The sequence below is a fragment of the Salmo trutta genome, chromosome 20 (assembly GCF_901001165.1).
Source record: "Salmo trutta chromosome 20, fSalTru1.1, whole genome shotgun sequence".
In the NCBI taxonomy this organism is placed as follows: Eukaryota; Metazoa; Chordata; class Actinopteri; order Salmoniformes; family Salmonidae; genus Salmo; species Salmo trutta.
In genome coordinates this window covers 31,025,637-31,042,216 of record NC_042976.1, presented here as the reverse complement: position 1 = coordinate 31,042,216, position 16,580 = coordinate 31,025,637, and the positions used below count along the sequence as shown (strand labels likewise).

At 42.4% G+C, this 16,580-nt stretch overlaps 6 long non-coding RNA genes across 6 annotated transcripts; 4 read left to right on the top strand and 2 right to left on the bottom strand.

Annotated features, from left to right (window-relative positions):
• Positions 1-3,996: 3,996 nt before the first annotated feature.
• Positions 3,997-5,016, bottom strand: LOC115155849 (uncharacterized). Its single transcript, XR_003868152.1, has 3 exons — positions 4,570-5,016; positions 4,199-4,403; positions 3,997-4,086 (listed from the first exon to the last, which is right to left on the bottom strand). It is a non-coding gene; the product is annotated as an uncharacterized LOC115155849 (long non-coding RNA).
• Positions 5,017-5,018: 2 nt separating this feature from the next.
• Positions 5,019-8,999, bottom strand: LOC115155848 (uncharacterized). The gene is made up of 6 exons (XR_003868151.1): positions 8,927-8,999; positions 7,874-7,917; positions 6,529-6,615; positions 5,959-6,052; positions 5,568-5,880; positions 5,019-5,285 (listed from the first exon to the last, which is right to left on the bottom strand). It is a non-coding gene; the product is annotated as an uncharacterized LOC115155848 (long non-coding RNA).
• LOC115155846 (uncharacterized) lies at positions 8,771-10,591 on the top strand. The gene is made up of 3 exons (XR_003868149.1): positions 8,771-9,102; positions 10,275-10,379; positions 10,557-10,591. It is a non-coding gene; the product is annotated as an uncharacterized LOC115155846 (long non-coding RNA).
• A 3-nt stretch (positions 10,592-10,594) lies between these two features.
• On the top strand, positions 10,595-13,258 carry LOC115155845 (uncharacterized). Its single transcript, XR_003868148.1, has 4 exons — positions 10,595-10,687; positions 10,842-10,876; positions 11,470-11,546; positions 13,233-13,258. It is a non-coding gene; the product is annotated as an uncharacterized LOC115155845 (long non-coding RNA).
• A 2-nt stretch (positions 13,259-13,260) lies between these two features.
• Positions 13,261-13,662, top strand: LOC115155847 (uncharacterized). Its single transcript, XR_003868150.1, has 3 exons — positions 13,261-13,300; positions 13,420-13,469; positions 13,606-13,662. It is a non-coding gene; the product is annotated as an uncharacterized LOC115155847 (long non-coding RNA).
• Positions 13,663-13,705: 43 nt separating this feature from the next.
• Positions 13,706-15,452, top strand: LOC115155844 (uncharacterized). The gene is made up of 5 exons (XR_003868146.1): positions 13,706-13,814; positions 14,033-14,097; positions 14,210-14,288; positions 15,278-15,312; positions 15,403-15,452. It is a non-coding gene; the product is annotated as an uncharacterized LOC115155844 (long non-coding RNA).
• The last annotated feature ends 1,128 nt before the right edge of the window (positions 15,453-16,580 follow it).

The window sequence follows — 16,580 nt, the reverse complement described above, 5'->3', positions numbered from 1 at the left end:
TCCTGCAACATGTTACATAATCTACTGCAAGCCAAATGGTTTCTCCCCTCCCTGGGATGGGAGACCTCTTTCCTGTTATCAGTTTCACAGTGGTCACAAGTTCCTGTTTTCCTCTGCACACACTGTCTCGCCTATATTGCTAAATAGTAAAGTCTTAACTTGTCCTACGCACACACATTTAGAGAATTCAGTCTTATGATTCAAATACATTTCACTCCATTATACAGTAACAGGGTGGAATACTTTTAGTCATTACCTTAAACATATAATTACCTTATCAGTAGTATATGGGGCTTTGGTGACGAAACAGATGGCACTGTGATAGACTGTATCCAATTTGCTGAGTAGAGTGTTGGAGGCTATTTTGTAAATGACATCGCCGAAGTCAAGGATCAGTAGGATAGTCAGTTTTACGAGGGTATGCTTGGCAGCATGAGTGAAGGATGCTTTGTTGTGAAATAGGAAGCCGATTCTAGATTTAATTTTGGATTGGAGATGCTTAATATGAGTCTGGAAGGAGAGTTTACAGTCTAACCAGACACCGAGGTATTTGTAGTTGTCCACATATTCTAAGTTAGAACCATCCAGTGTAGTGATTCTAGGCGGGTGGGCAGATGCGGGCAGCAGTCGATTGAAGAGCATGCATTTAGTTTTACTTGCATTTAAGAGCAGTTGGAGGCCACGGAAGGAAAGTTTTATGGCATTGAAGCTTGTCTGGAGGTTAGTTAACACAGTGTCCAAAGAAGGGCCAGAATGGTGTCGTCTACATAGAGGTGAATCAGAGAATCACCAGCCGCAATACCGACATCATTGACGTATACAGAGAAAAGAGTCGGCCCGAGAATTGAACCCTGTGGCACCCCCATAGAGACTGGCAGAGGTCCGGACAACAGGCCCTCCCATTTGACACACTGAACTCTATCTGAGAAGTAGTTGGTGAACCAGGCGAGGCAGTCATTTGAGAAACCAAGGCTGTTGAATCTGCCGATAAGATGGGTGATTGACAGAGTCGAAAGCCTTGGCCAGGTCGATGGATATGGCTGCACAGTTTTGTCTTTTGTCGATGGCGATTATGATATCGTTTAGGACCTTGAGCGTGGCTGAGGTGCACCCATGACCAGCTCGGAAACCAGATTGCATAGCGGAGAAGGTACGGTGGGATTCGTGATCTGTTTGTTCTTGGCTGGCTTTTGGGTCTAGATGTCTCCCCATTTGAAGAGGGGGATGACCGCGGCAGCTTTCCAATCTGGGGATCTCAGACGATACGAAAGAAAGGTTGAACAGGCTAGTAATAGGGGTTGCAACAAGTGCGGCGGATAATTTTAGATTTGTAGGGGTCCAGATTTTGCAGCTCTTTCAGAACATCAGCTATCTGGATTTGGGTGAAGGAGAAATGGGGGAGGCTTGGGCAGGTTTCTGTGGGGGGTGCAGAGCTGTTGACCGAGGTAGGGGTAGCCAGGTGGAAAGCAAGGCCAGCCATAGAAAAATGCTTTTTGAAATTCTCGATAATCGTAGATTTATCGGTGGTGACAGTGTTTCCTAGCCTCAGTGCAGTGGGCAGCTGGGAGGAGGTGCTCTTATTCTCCATGGACTTTACAGTGTCCCAGAACTTTTTGGAGTTTGTGCTACGGATGCAAATTTCTGTTTGAAAAAGATAGCTTTTGCTTTCCTAACTGCCTGTGTACATTGGTTCCTAACTTCCCTGAAAAGTTGCATATCGCGGGGGCTATTCAATGCTAATGCAGGCTAGTTTTTGTGCTGGTCAAGGGCAGTCAGGTCTGGAGTGAACCAAGGGCTATATCTGTTCCTGGTTGTACATTTTTTGAAGGGGGCACTGAAAAACAGCTTGAATGAGACTGAAAAACAGCTTCTATCTCAAGGCCATCAGACAGCCATCACTAACAGCCATCACTAACATTGAGGGGCTGCTGCCATCATACTGACTCATCTCTAGCCACTTTAATAATGATAAATTGATGTAATAAATGTATCACTAGCCACTTTAAACAATGCCACTTTATATAATGTTTACATACCCTACATTACTCATCTCATATGTATATACTGTACTCTATACCATCTACTGCATCTTGCCTATGCCGTTTGGCCATCGCTCATTCATATATTTTGATGTAAATATTCTTATTCATTCCTTTACACTTGAGGGTAAAAGTTAGTTGTTGTGAAATTGTTAGGTTAGATTACTTGTTAGATATTACTGCATGGTTGGAACTAGAAGCACAAGCATTTTGCTACAATCGCATTAACATCTGCTAACCATGTGTATGTGACAAATAAAATTTGATTTGATATTTAAGATGGTGAGGAAAGCACTTTTAAAGAATAACCTGGCATCCTCTACTGACGGGATGAGGTCAATATCCTTCCAGGATACCCGGGCCAGGTCGATTAGAAAGGCCTGCTCGCTGAAATGTTTTAGGGAGCGTTTGACAGCGATGAGGGTGGTCGTTTGACTGCGGACCCATTACGGACGCAGGCAATGAGGCAGTGATCGCTGAGATCCTGGTTGAAGACAGCAGAGGTGTATTTAGAGGACAGGTTGGTCAGGATGATATCTATGAGGGTGCCCGAGTTTACGGATTTCGGGTTGTACCTGGTAGGTTCCATGATAATTTGGGTGAGATTGAGGGCATTTAGCTTAGATTGTAGGACGGCCAGGGTGTTAAGCATATCCCAGTTTAGGTCACCTAACAGTACAAACTCTGAAGATAAATGGGGGGCAATTCATTCACATATGGTGTCCGGGGCGCAGCTGGGGGCTGAGGGGGGTCTGTAACAAGCGGCAACAGTAAGAGACTTATTTCTGGAAAGGTGGATTTTCAAAAGTAGAAGCTCGAACTGCTAGTAGTAAACTGCTACTATGTGTCAAGAAAAGAGCCCCAATTAGGGGTGTGTACTCCAGTAAAAAAGGGCTGGTTTAGATTAAAAACTATTGCCCTGTGTCCCCGTTCATAGGGGCATGAGAGACTAGTAAGTGGTAGAATTGAGTTGCCACTTTATTGGCCCAAACACCCACAGACCCACAAGGTTGAGGTTACTCATGGACAGTAATTAGTAATACATTTTTTTTGCATTGATGCATTGTGTCTTCTAACTGTCCAAGAATAGGATCCAAAGTCTTAGGAAATATTTGTTCCCATAAATACAAAGGAGGATGTCTCTCCTCATACCTCTGGCACTTTAGTCAGACTGCCAGACTTTGCACCACAGAGCCAATCAGGAGAGAATACATACAGGTCAACGGTGCCAATTGAAAGTCAAGGGGTGTGTCTGTGCCTTTAGGATGACTCTCTTTACAGAGAACTCCTGTGGTTCAAGTCTGCTCTGCGCATGTCTGAAAGTGACAGAGCCAGCAGCCAAGAGAGTTTTTCACAGTATGTCATAAAAAAGTATTACACTTATGAATGTATGTAAAATGCTAATATGTATTAGATCCACTACAATGGAATAACTCAGACCTGAATTTGAATGCAGCGTGTTCCGATTCCTCCTTCTCTTTCTGTCCAGCAGGGTCAACCAAAACACTTAGCCTGATGGTTCATGCAGATACTGGGGAAGCAATATAGAACTGTATTGATCCCTTAAATGATTTTACTATTAAATGACCCATATACCCTTCACAACCCTCATACCTCTTCACAAAATGTACCTAAATCAAGTTTGGAAAAGGGATTTTCCCAGTTAGAAATAGTAGGCCATGCATCAAATAACTATTTTCATCAGAAAAACTAACCCTCAAACGCAATATTGCATTTTGTAAGTTGTCTGCAGGTGGCTTGTTATGAATGCACTCAAATATCAAGTCATTATCAGGTTATGGAAACTGCTTTCTAATACTCAACGTAGAAGGATTTGTCTTAATGTAAAGTATATGAAAGTGATGCTATGAAAAGGATTCTTTCACATTATCAAGCTCTCTTGAAAATAATCATTACATATAAACAAAAATTATGAGTAAAACACATGGAATCTAACCTGGAATGCTGTTTAGCAGCACCATCAACTCCTCTTTTGCCTTGGTTTCCTCCTTCAGGACCTTCTGCCGACAGAGTTCTATTGCCGGTGCTATAACATATGAAGGTGAACTCATGTCATATATTGTTTTTAAAAAATCTGCAGGTTTTTTTGCAAATTATATCAACACAATCCTGAACAATGGGTCATCTCAATACTTAACTGATTTCCAGTTCTACATGTATACCTTGCTTCTCGCTGACCCTGGCTGCGTAGTAGAGGAGGGCATCAGTGAGGGTGTCAACACCATGAGACGGTGTCATCTCTTTTGTGATCTACCCACATTTTCAAAGGTAGGACCATAATCTCTCCATCTGTTCTCCGCCAGCAAGCCCACTACCAGTCACATACCTGGTACCATCAGTGGCCTGAAATGTAAAGTACAATCAGAAACCATAATGGGTGATGATGATTAATTAAGGGACTAGAACAAATTACAACTAGCTGTTTCTTAATACTGTCAGGGTAACTGTCTACAACTACAATGAAGTGGTGTTTAACAGAATAAATGATAAAGAAAAAAAGATTTGTTACCTGGTAGTCAGCATCATGAGCATAGGCATGAAAGGCTGGCACTGCAAATATGGTGTCTACCATCAGATCGGGACTGTTTTTCAAAATGCCAAATTCATTTAGTGTACGAGCAGTTCTTTTGTGCATTTTTGTGGCAGTCCAGAGTCTGTGGCGGATCAAGGTGACAGGTTCCAGCTCACAGCCAGATGTCATGAGCTCTTCCTGAAATGAGGACATTCCGTTTCTTAGGTTGAATTACTAAACATTAGATCCGATGTTGGTGCGATGCATGTCTCTTTCGAAACGACTCCATATTTTCAGCATAACAACAGAGCGAACAGGGTTATGGTAATATAGATCAAATGAAATCTAAATCAAAGTTGTAATTTGTGCAGGAATACAGTGTAGTGTGCACAATACAATGAAATAAGTAGATAACTAGAGTATATTAAGTACAGTGCAGTAGTTGCCATAGCAGCAAAGAGTCAGTTCATCACCAGTCTTATGGCTTGGAGGGAGTAACTGTCTCTGTGCATGGTGCTGCTACACTTGATGCTCTGATACAGTTTGCAAGATGGTAAAGGGGCCAGATGTCAGTTTTGTATTTTGAAATAAGGCCTACTTCTAACATTAACAACAATCAGAAGATGGTTGTACTTGCTGTGACAGTCATGGCCATCTTGTCTCCTCCACTCTCACCGTAGGCCCACCGGGATACATGGGATTAACTGCCCTGACTAAAACAGACAGACACAAATCTGTTGTAGAACAGACTACAGTAGTTTCAGATTTGAAACTACACTATCAGGGGAATATTTCATTGCTCAAGTTGTATGAAAATTCTAAATCAATTCGGTGCTTGGCACGACAGATTTTGTCACATTGACTTTACTGCTGCAGGGAACTGTAACAGATTATAGAAACTGAATTGTATGTACATGATCAACATTTTTGACTGGGAAGCAATATTTGTAAGCCAGAAGTTGACAGGTTTGTTGACATAACATAAAATACATTACCTTCCATAACTCCAAATGGTGGACAATGTTGGGAGTGCTGTGTGTTCTCACAGCACAGGTGGCACAGAAATATTTATCTGAGCCACAGTCCCCACAGCGCCATAGCTCAGCCTCCTCCAAAACTCTACACACACTGCAGATGGCTTTCGGTGGAGGACATTTCAGCTCCAGGCAGGTGGAGTAGCTCCCTCAGCCCCTTCCAGGCCTCAACATCCGCTGCCTTACTTGTTTTATGTTGGTAGAGGAGGTGCATCACTGCAGCTGGGCACAACTTCTGCTGCAGAGTGAACCGGCTCTGTTCTTCCAGTACTTCCTAGAGAGTGGTGACAATTGTTATTGAGTGGACTAGCCTGGTTAAGTTGAACAAAAGTGAAGAGAGCAACTTTCTCACTGATCCAAGTTGATGGCAGGGGTGTACACACTATCATGCCTCTAGTCAGGTCTCTGTAAACCAGCGTGGCTCTTTTTCTTCTAAAAGATGGCATCTGTAAAGAAAAACAAGACAATGACCATTAAGTTTGATTTATTCTAAATGAAGATTAATATGAATTACATTTAAATGATCTGATACATAGGACACATAGGTATCTAACATAATGCATGACTAGTGGAGCTACTTTGCTTACACTCAATTATTTTCTTATATGGAATCTAAAGACAGTTATGGGTAGGAAGTTGTGCTTCGCATAGACATTAAGTAGTCTGAAATGGCTCCAGAGACAGGTGATGACACATATTTTGGCTTCAACAAGCATGGGACATGAATATATTGGGCATCTTGGCTAATGGATGATTATTGCTGGGATTGTTATAATGTTCCATCTAATACTTGTCTAGTCCAGTCGTTCTCAACCTTTTTTGGTCATTGTAGGCCCAATCACATCTTGCTCTGCCCATAGTGCCCCCATATGCATTTTAAATGTAGGCATATCATATGTAATTTGTCTTTCTAAGTACTCACCTCGGATATTGGTTCCTGGTTATATGAATGGTGTAATCATTGGCTAGAGAGAGTTTAAATCCATGCGAGAAAGCGTCCCAGTGCACACTATGGGAAAAGTATGAAGATTTAAGACACAGGCAGAGACAGGAGACGCAGCCAAAGAAATGAGACACAGCCTAGTACCAAAAACAAGAAATAACACCAATCCATGGCTCAGGGGAAATTTAAGACGAAAAGACTGCTAACACAAATCCTTTTAAATTGATTATATATTCAGATCAAATTTCTTATTTTCAATGACAGCCTAGGAACAGTTGTTCAGGGGCAGAAAGACAGAGCTTTACCTTGTCAGCTCAGGGATTCAATCTTGCAACCTTTCGGTTACTGGCCCAACACTCTAACCACTAGACTACCGTCGGCTACCTGCTATGAGTCATATTCGCGGGCTATCACGTCTCAACGCCAACAGTGAAGAGGCGACTCCGGGATGCTGGCATTCTAGGCAGAGTTCCTCTGTCCAGTGTCTGTTCTTTTGCCCACCTTAATCTTTTATTTTTATTGGCCAGTCTGAGATATGGCTTTTTCTTTGCAACTCTGCCTAGAAGGCCAGCATCCCAGAGTCGCCTCTTCACTGTTGACTTTGAGACTGGTGTTTTGCAGGTACTATTTAATGAAGCTGCCAGTTGAGGACTTGTGAGAAGTCTGTTTCTCAAACTAGACACTCTAATGTACTTGTCCTCTTACTCAGTTGTGCACCAGGGCCTCCCACTCCTCTTTCTGTTCTGGTTAGAGCTAGTTTGCGCTGTTCTGTGAAGGGAGTAGTACACAGCGTTGTAAGAGATCTTCAGTTTCTTGGCAATTTCTCGCATGGAATAGCCTTCATTTCTCAGAACAAGAATAGACTGACGAGTTTCAGAATAAAGTTATTTGTTTCTGGCCATTTTGAGCCTGTATTCGAACCCATAAATGCTGATGCTCCAGATACTCAACTAATCTAAAGGCCAGTTTTATTGCCTCTTTATTCAGAACAACTGTTTTCAGCTGTGCTAACATAATTGCAATAGGGTTTTCTAATGATCAATTAGCCTTTTAAAATGATAAACTTGGATTAGCTAACACAACGTGCCATTGGAACACAGGAGTGATGGTTGCTGATAATGGGCCTCTGTACGCCTATGTAGATATTCCATTAAAAATATGCCGTTTCCAGCTACAATAGTCATTTACAACATTAACAATGTCTACACTGTATTTCTGATAGATTATGTTATTTTAATGGGCAGAAAAAGGTGCTTTTCTTTCAAAAACAAGGACATTTCTAAGTGACCCCAAACTTTTGAATGGTAATGTAGATGATGAGTACCTTAGTCAGAAAATCCCAGGATTGGTCAGTGCACGTCGCCTGACCTGTATGGTAAATGGATGGAAGGAGAAAAGCCTGTCGATATTATTGTTGTTTGAGTAACTCTACCTGAATATGTGAAGCTTGGATATGTGAGGTATGCTGTGTTCAAACCATTACAGTGTGGAAATTGTAAAGGATATGATCATGTGTCAAATGCTTGCAGACAGGAGAAGTATGATATTGAATAATCTGTGAATGGAAAATGTTGCAGCTGTTGTGGGGATCATACTCCGGACTTCATTGAGTGCTGTTAGGGTGAAGGAGGTAAAGGTGTCTAGGATCAGGGCTGTGCAGCAGGTCTCCTATTTGGAGGCGGTGAAGAGGGTCGAAGGGGCAAGAGACAACAGCGTTGAAGATATGGCAGTGGATACATTGCAACCAGTTGCTATTGTTTTAAGTCAATCAGGTGATCTCGAAACAATCATTGTGAAGAGGGTGGATTTTGTGGCATTTATAGCCACAGTGATTAATTGTACAGCACAAGTGTCTAAGAAGCTAGATATCATTATATCTGCAGCCGATACGTTTTTGGGGCTCCAAGACTTTACAGCAGAAGCAGTACGGACTTTTGTCGCTTGGAAATGTCCCACTCTCAGAAGAGGCTTCTGAGCCTGTGTTGGGACCTGATTAGAATTATTATTATTTATTTTTTTACAGAAAAGCAGGTTGATTTTGTTTAGTAATAAAAAATGTTGGTAGTTGGTACGATATTTTATTTATTTTACCCAAATATTTTCATTTTTTGGGATCTTTGTTATTCACCCGCACATTAGGTGGCGGAATACACATGTAATGTATGCGGAAGCCATTATACCATAGAAGCAGAAGCAGGATGATTGTTTTTGCCTAGTCGGAAATGACGTTACGAAACGTTGACCATTCTGACCAAATACTGAGTCAGGCGGGCCCTACTATCTGATTCATATCGTGTGATTTCTGTATTAGTGTAGAAACGAACAACAATTCGAAGGTGCGAACGGACGGAGGTTAGCGCGATCCGCTCATACTTACATTTCTAGCACTCTGTGTTTTTCTGTCAAATTGCTAAAGACAACAACGCAGGGAGAATGGGTCCCGAGCGTCATGGTGGGGAAATACGATGCGTACTTTGTAAAGGTTCCGAGGAAAATCTGACAACTGGACCGCTATCGACGAAAGATTCCGTCACCGCTCATCAGAACTGCTTGGTAAGATTCGAAAAGCTCTGCCGTGAACTGTACTTTTGCTTTGGTGGAATATTTTGGTGCTGCTAGGCTAGCCACGATAATTTTTTGGAAGGAACTAAAACGAGTCAATGCAATTTGCAGATTTAGTAGACAACAGCATGTGGTTAACAGTGGGGCTCTGACCCTACCTAGTGTTATGATTTGTCTATTGCAGCCAGGGGTTCTCAAAGTGGGGTTTTCGGACTCGAGGTACTGCATTTAAAAAAATCATAATATTACTAACAGATTAAACGAATTTTGGCAAAGGGATTTTAGGAATAAGTTTAGAGTTATACAATGTAATATTATTAATATACAATTGATGTTATTAACCCTGGGCAACATGGGCCCGGGATGCGCACAGGGATATTGGTATCCACAGCACTTCACCAATTATTGATTTGACAGCTCAATTATTCTTGTATTCCCCAAAGGTTATTGTATTTTTTTTACATAAATGCACTGTAATGTAAGTTTTAAAACTGAATAGTTTTCTCTGCCCCATGACAAAATGTGTAGAATTGCAGGAAATTAGCTTAAACGGCAATAATTCCTCTACAATGCCAAGAGATGGGCCTTTAAAAGGATCCTTCCCAGGGCCCGAGACTTGGTTCCTCCGGCCTTGCACTGACAGTCATAGTAGAACTTCTTGTATGCTATTTATCTCACTTGAGTTGTGTTCTGATTTATGAGGGGGTCCCTGAAGAATTTGATATCATGAAAGGGTTCCCTGGACTCAAAGTTTGAGAACCCCTGGTCTATTGACTCAAAGGGAGTGAACACTACAGAAGGACACCTTACCTTATATGAAAGGCTTTGTCGTTTCCTTTCCCATTTAAATCCTGAATGCAGTTCGTTTGGGGACACTGATTTTCCTATTATGATAATATAATTGACATGCCTTATGAGGTATATCTTACCCCATCACAACCCAAAATAACATTGTATTTCTTTGTTTATAAACAAACTGTATATATTCAAAACATGGTTAAAACTATAATTTTGATCCCATGAATGGCCAGTCCATGCATCCATAGCTCCATCTATGAATTTGATTGGTTACATAATATTTATCAAATAAAACTGTTGGGGCTGCCATTTGGTGTTTGAATCCCAGATTGCCCCTTGAACTCTTCCATGTGTTTGAATTGCAGCTTTATTCATCTGGGATTATTTGCCAGAACTCGCCAGAGCTTGACGACTTGTTTGGTTTCACTGTAAAAGATGTCCAGAATGAGATGAGGAGGGGAAACCGACTGGTGAGGTTATTTTCATGTTTTCCTTAGTTGTTTGAACAAATTAAGTCAAACACTATCATGGTTTGAACATAGTTTGAACTAATTAAGTAGTGTGTGTGTGTGTTATGTTTCAGTAATGTCTGATGGCTTTGTTGGTCTAATGTCACTGTACAAGCAAACTGTATTTCTCCCCCCCAGAGTTGCTACAAGTGTAAGAGGAAGGGTGCCACGGGGGTGTGTGTGAAATGCTGTCAAAAGTCCTACCATTACCCCTGTGCTGTGGGAGACGGGGCCCACAACGTCGAAGACCGTATTGCAGGGAAGTATACGTGAGTGCAAGGCATAACGCCTTTTCTTCCTAAACAATATTTTTGAACTTCATTGTAAAGGACAATGGGTCTCAACTGACCAATTTTAATTGATAAAGTTAATGAACATGTTATTGACTGGGTCTCTATGACCGTGTCTTTGTGTTTGTTACAGGGTGTACTGTCAGAAGCATAATCCAGAGTTAGCAGGTAAGGTGGCTGCTGGTTAGTTTTATGTATCCATCTGATTCATGCCTGTAGGCTAGGGTTGAGTGGTATCCAGATTTCCATACCTTCAATACCATTCTCCTGTACCATACTGGGGAATATGGTATTTCCAGCTGTGCCCACAAGGGGCGCTATTTCTTAAACTAAATGAAAAGCTAACAAGCGCAAGCGAAAATAAACTAAATGCAAGGGCAGACAACCCAGCGCATAAAGTTGTACAATTATCTCAAAAGGCTATTCACACTTGATCCAGGAGGGGATTGATTGTCTCTGCTGTAGCCAAGAAGCTTGATCTTGCAAGATGGCCACCTATAGCTAGCAAACCAAATAGACAGCTGTAACCCTGAGCTGGAGAAAATGTACGGTGCCTATAGAAATACCACAGTATACAACCCAAGCCTACAGCAGGAATCAATTAATTGTCCATCCCAATACCCATCTGGATGTGTTTAGTTTATTAAATAGCTGTTAGTCCATCAGGGCAAATCTTCCTGGCTTGGTACACAAACACCCACTATAAGTTAATGAGGTGTTACTTTGACTTGTTCTTGAGGATTGTTTTTGTCTCAACACAGCATCCAATGGTACAGCTTTGTCCTGCAACGGTGATTCAGACACAGAGAAGAACAACAATGGAGAAACGTCATCCAAGGTCTGTATGCCACTGACTACAGTGTAATGTAAGAAATGAATAACACGCACCCAGGTCATTTATGAAAATGGATAGTTAATAGCTAGGCCTATGTGGGATTGATTAGCTGGTCACTATTCCAGTCTTCTGGTCATCATTGAACAACATCATCTAGCTGAAGGCTCAGAAATGAATACAAATCACGTTTCTCCCTCCAAATAATGGTCCTGTAGTGTAATACTAAACTCAGCAAAAAAGAGATGTCCCTTTTTCAGAACCCTGTCTTTCAAAGATAATTCGTAAAAATCCAAATAACTTCACAGATCTTCATTGTAAAAGGGTTTAAACACGGTTTCTCATGCTTGTTCAATGAACCATAAACAATTAATGAACATGCACCTGTGGAACGGTCGTTAGGACACTAACAGCTTACAGACGGTAGGCAATTACGGTCACAGTTATGAAAACTTAGGACACTAAAGAGGCCTGTCTGACTCTGGAAAAACACCAAAAGAAAGATGCCCAGGCTCCCTGCTCATCTACGTGAACGTGCCTTAAGCATGCTGCAAGGAGGCATGAGGACTGCAGATGTGGCCAGGGAAATACATTGCAATGTCTGTACTGTAAGACGCCTAAGACAGCGCTACAGGGAGACAGGACGGACAGCTGATCGTCCTCGCAGTGGCAGACCACGTGTAACAACACCTGCAGAGGATCGGTACATCCGAACATCACACCTGCGGGACAGGTACAGGATGGCAACAACAACTGCCCGAGTTACACCAGGAATGCACAATCCCTCCATCAGTGCTCAGATAGTCCAGCCTATTGCGGACAGAGGGCTTGTAGGCCTGTTGTAAGGCAGCAAAGTCGCCTATGGGCGCAAACCCACCGTCGCTGGACCAGACAGGACTGGCAAAGGTGCTCTTCACTGACGAGTCGCGGTTTTGTCTCACCAGGGGTGATGGTCGGATCCGCGTTTATCGTCGAAGAATGAGCATTACACAGAAGCCTGTACTCTGGAGCGGGATCGATTTGGAGGTGGAGGGTCTGTCATGGTCTGGGGCGGTGTGTCACAACAAGCTCAGTCCGATGATGCTGTCATTGCAGGCAATCTCAACGCTGTGCGTTACAGGGAAGACATCCTCCTCCCTCATGTGGTACCCTTCCTGCAGGCTCATCCTGACGTGACCCTCCAGCATGACAATGCCACCAGCCATACTGCTCGTTCTGTGAGTGATTTCCTGCAAGACAGGAATATCAGTGTTCTGCCATGGCCAGCGAAGAGCCCGGATCTCAATCCCATTGAGCACGCCTGGGACCTGTTGGATCGGAGGGCTAGGGCCATTCCCCCCCAGAAATGTCTGGGAACTTGCAGGTGCCTTGGTGGAAGAGTGGGGTAACATCTCACAACAAGAACTGGCAAATCTGGTGCAGTCCATGAGGAGGAGATGCCTGCAGTACTTAATGCAGCTGGTGGCCACACTAGATACTGACTGTTACTTTTGATTTTGACCCGCCCTTTGTTCGGTGACACATTATACCATTTCTGTTAGTCACATGTCTGTTGAATCTTATGTTCATACAAATTTACACATTTTAAGTTTGCTGAAAATAAACGCAGTGACACAGTGTTTCTTTTTTTGCTGAGTTTATAACCTAAAATAATGTAACCTAAAGTTAATCAATATTCATTCCCAATTGCAGCACTTTTGTCTCATCTGTGAAAAGAAGAAGAGCATCAGTCTAGAACACATCGACAGTGGCATTTTCAAGTGAGTATGAGGAGTCTTTTATTCCAAAACCAATAGCTTTGCTCATTCATTTCTATCATTGATGTCAGCAAGGGTGATTTATTATGTTGTTGTAAAAGCTTGGAATGCCTCTGTCACAGGTTGTATTGTGAAAAGCATAAACCACTGTCTTTGCAGAAAGAGCTGAATGGTAAGTAATTTTGTCTCCACTGACTCACACCAACAGACTCTTCCTTTGGTTGTGTGTTACACAAAGGTCTTCTCTGTAGATCAGATGCATCATTTACAGAAGTATGTTTCGGATATGTTTTCATTTTAATTGTCAGGACCCTCATCTTGCAAGAGTGACTCCAACACGCCTGAAAACCAACGGCAGACACAAACCCAAGGTGTGTGTATATTTTAGCTTTTAAAAATAGATGCATATCTTCTGCAGTAAAGAAAGTCACTTAATATGTTCATGTAATCATATGAAAATATAGTGAATCATAATCTCTTTGCTTTTGAAACAGAGACGGTTGAGCTTCTCTAGGAAGTAAGTATGGAATTGAGGTATGCATGTCGTAGGGTGGTCTGGTTCTTTGATTCTGTCCAGCTGACCTGCTCTGTTCTCAGGGTGGAGTTCATGCTGCTTTATCTATATTCTTTGCTGACAAACAGTTCAGTAAATGTGTGTCTCTCATTCATAATATGGACTGGATTCTTTGGGGACTATTTTCTGAACACTGCGCACATTCTCAATTTTTTTGTCAGACAGAAAGTCACATCATCAAGAAAGTCCAAACACAGGAGGATACTGGATAACTCCTCAGACTCAGGTTGCTTTATTGTTCCTGTAGCCTCCTTTTTCATCACCTTGATCATTTTTTAAATAAAGTTTTATACAAAGACATGAGTGACACATTGCATTGATTGGTGGTTCTGTAACAGATGGAGATGTGAATAGGATTGATATGGAGTTTTCCCCTCTGGAGTCCAATCTAGAAGGCCGTGTCAACTCTGAACACAGGTAATGGTGATAGTGCTCTTATCTAGTTTCAGTTCAACTACTTTCAATGCATGTTTTTTTTAATAATTTTTTAAAATTTTTTAACCAGGTAGGCCAGTTGAGAACAAGTTCTCATTTACAACTGTGACCTGGCCAAGATAAAGCAAAGCAGTGCCACAAAACAAGAGTTACACATGGGATAAACAAACATACAGTCAATAACACAATATAAAAATCTGTATACTGTGTGCAAATGTAGAGACATTAGGGAGGTAAGGCAATAAATAGTCCATAGAGGCTAAATAAATAAAATGTATCATTAACACTGGAGTGATAGATGTGCAGATGATGATGTGCAAGTAGAGATACTGGGGTTGCAAAAAATTTAATAATAACAATATGGGATGAGGTAGATGGGTGGGCTATTTACAGATGGACTGTGTACAGTGATCAGTAAACTGCTCTGACAGCTGATGCTAAAGTTAGTGAGGGAGATAAGACTCCAGCTTCAGTTTTACAAGGGTTATGTTTGGTAGCATGAGTGAAGGAGGCTTTGTTGCGACATAGGAAGCCGATTCTAGATTTAATTTGGATTGGAGATGCTTAATGTGAGTCTGGAAGGAGAGTTTACAGTCTAGCCAGACACCTAGGTATTTGTAGTTGTCCACATATTCTGGTCAGAACCGTCCAGAGTAGTGATGCTAGTCGAGCGGGTGGGTGCGGGCAGCAATCGGTGAAGAGCATGCACTTAGTTTTTAAAAGCAGTTGGAGGCCATGGAAGGAGTGTTGTATGGCATTGAAGGTCATTTGGAGGTTTATTGGTTTATTCTGACTAATTTCTTTACCTACCGAGGCTCTCTGTCAAGGTTGTTCAAATAGCATGTTATCATTTCAGTGTTGGGGCGTTTCCTGTGTCGGCCAAATGTTCTAAAAAGGGAAGGAGGGAGACAGTTGCCTGCCTCTGTAGCGTACAGTGACACGATGATTCATTTTGCTCTCTTACTTCACAGTAATCATGCTGAGACCCCCATAGCTTCCACCACAGGTAAAACATGTCAGGACACACATTACACACCACATTACCAGGATGTTTAATATCAAACCTAATGATATCAAACCAACTCATTTTCCTTAGGAAATCAGCCAGCACCTGAAGATGGGGACTCTACATCCATCGACTCAGTGAGTTAGTACATGGCTTTATTTCTCTGACTACTCTTGTCCAATACTTCTCCTGTGGCATTACTGTATCTCTATACTGGTCCTAAACCATTGATTCAACCATAAGGTGATACAGAGGTTGGTGAGTACGGCCCAGTACATCACTGGGGCCAAGCTCCCTGCCATCCAGGACCTCTATACCAGGTGGTGTCAGAGGAAAGCCCATCCACCAAAGCCATAGACTGTTCTGTCTGCTACTGCACGGTAACGGTACCAGTGCACCAAGTCTGGAACCAACAGGACCCTGAACACCTATCCTCAAGCCATGAGGCTACTTTACAAGACTGCTAAATAACTAATCAAATGGCTACTCAGACTACCTTCACTGGCCTTTTTTTTGCACTCTATGCACACACACACACACAGGCCTCTACACACACACACACTGGACTCTACTCACACACACTGGACTCTACTCACACAGACACTGGACTCTATATACACACACACACACACACACACACACACCCACACACACACACTGGATTCTACTCTCACACACACTGGACTCTACTCTCTCTCACACGCACACACATACACACTGGACTCTACTCTCACACACACACAGTCTACATAAACATAACATATGCATACTGACGCCACACACACTCACCACATACGCTGCTGCTACTGTCCATCTATCACTTTAACCCTACCTATATGTACATATCTACCTCATACCCCTGCACATTGACTCGGTACTGGTACTCCCTGTACATAGCCATGTTATTACCTCATACCCCTGCACATTGACTCGGTACTGGTACTCCCTGTACATAGCCATGTTATTACCTCGTACCCCTGCACATTGACTCGGTACTGGTACTCCCTGTACATAGCCATGTTATTACCTCGTACCCCTGCACATTGACTCGGTACTGGTACTCCCTGTACATAGCCATGTTATTACCTCGTACCCCTGCACATGACTCTGGTACTGGTTACTCGGTACATAGCCATGTTATTACCTCGTACCCCTGCACATTGACTCGGTACTGGTACTCCCTGTACATAGCCATGTTATTACCTCGTACCCCTGCACATTGACTCGGGTACTGGTACTCCCTGTACATAGCCATGTTATTACCCTCG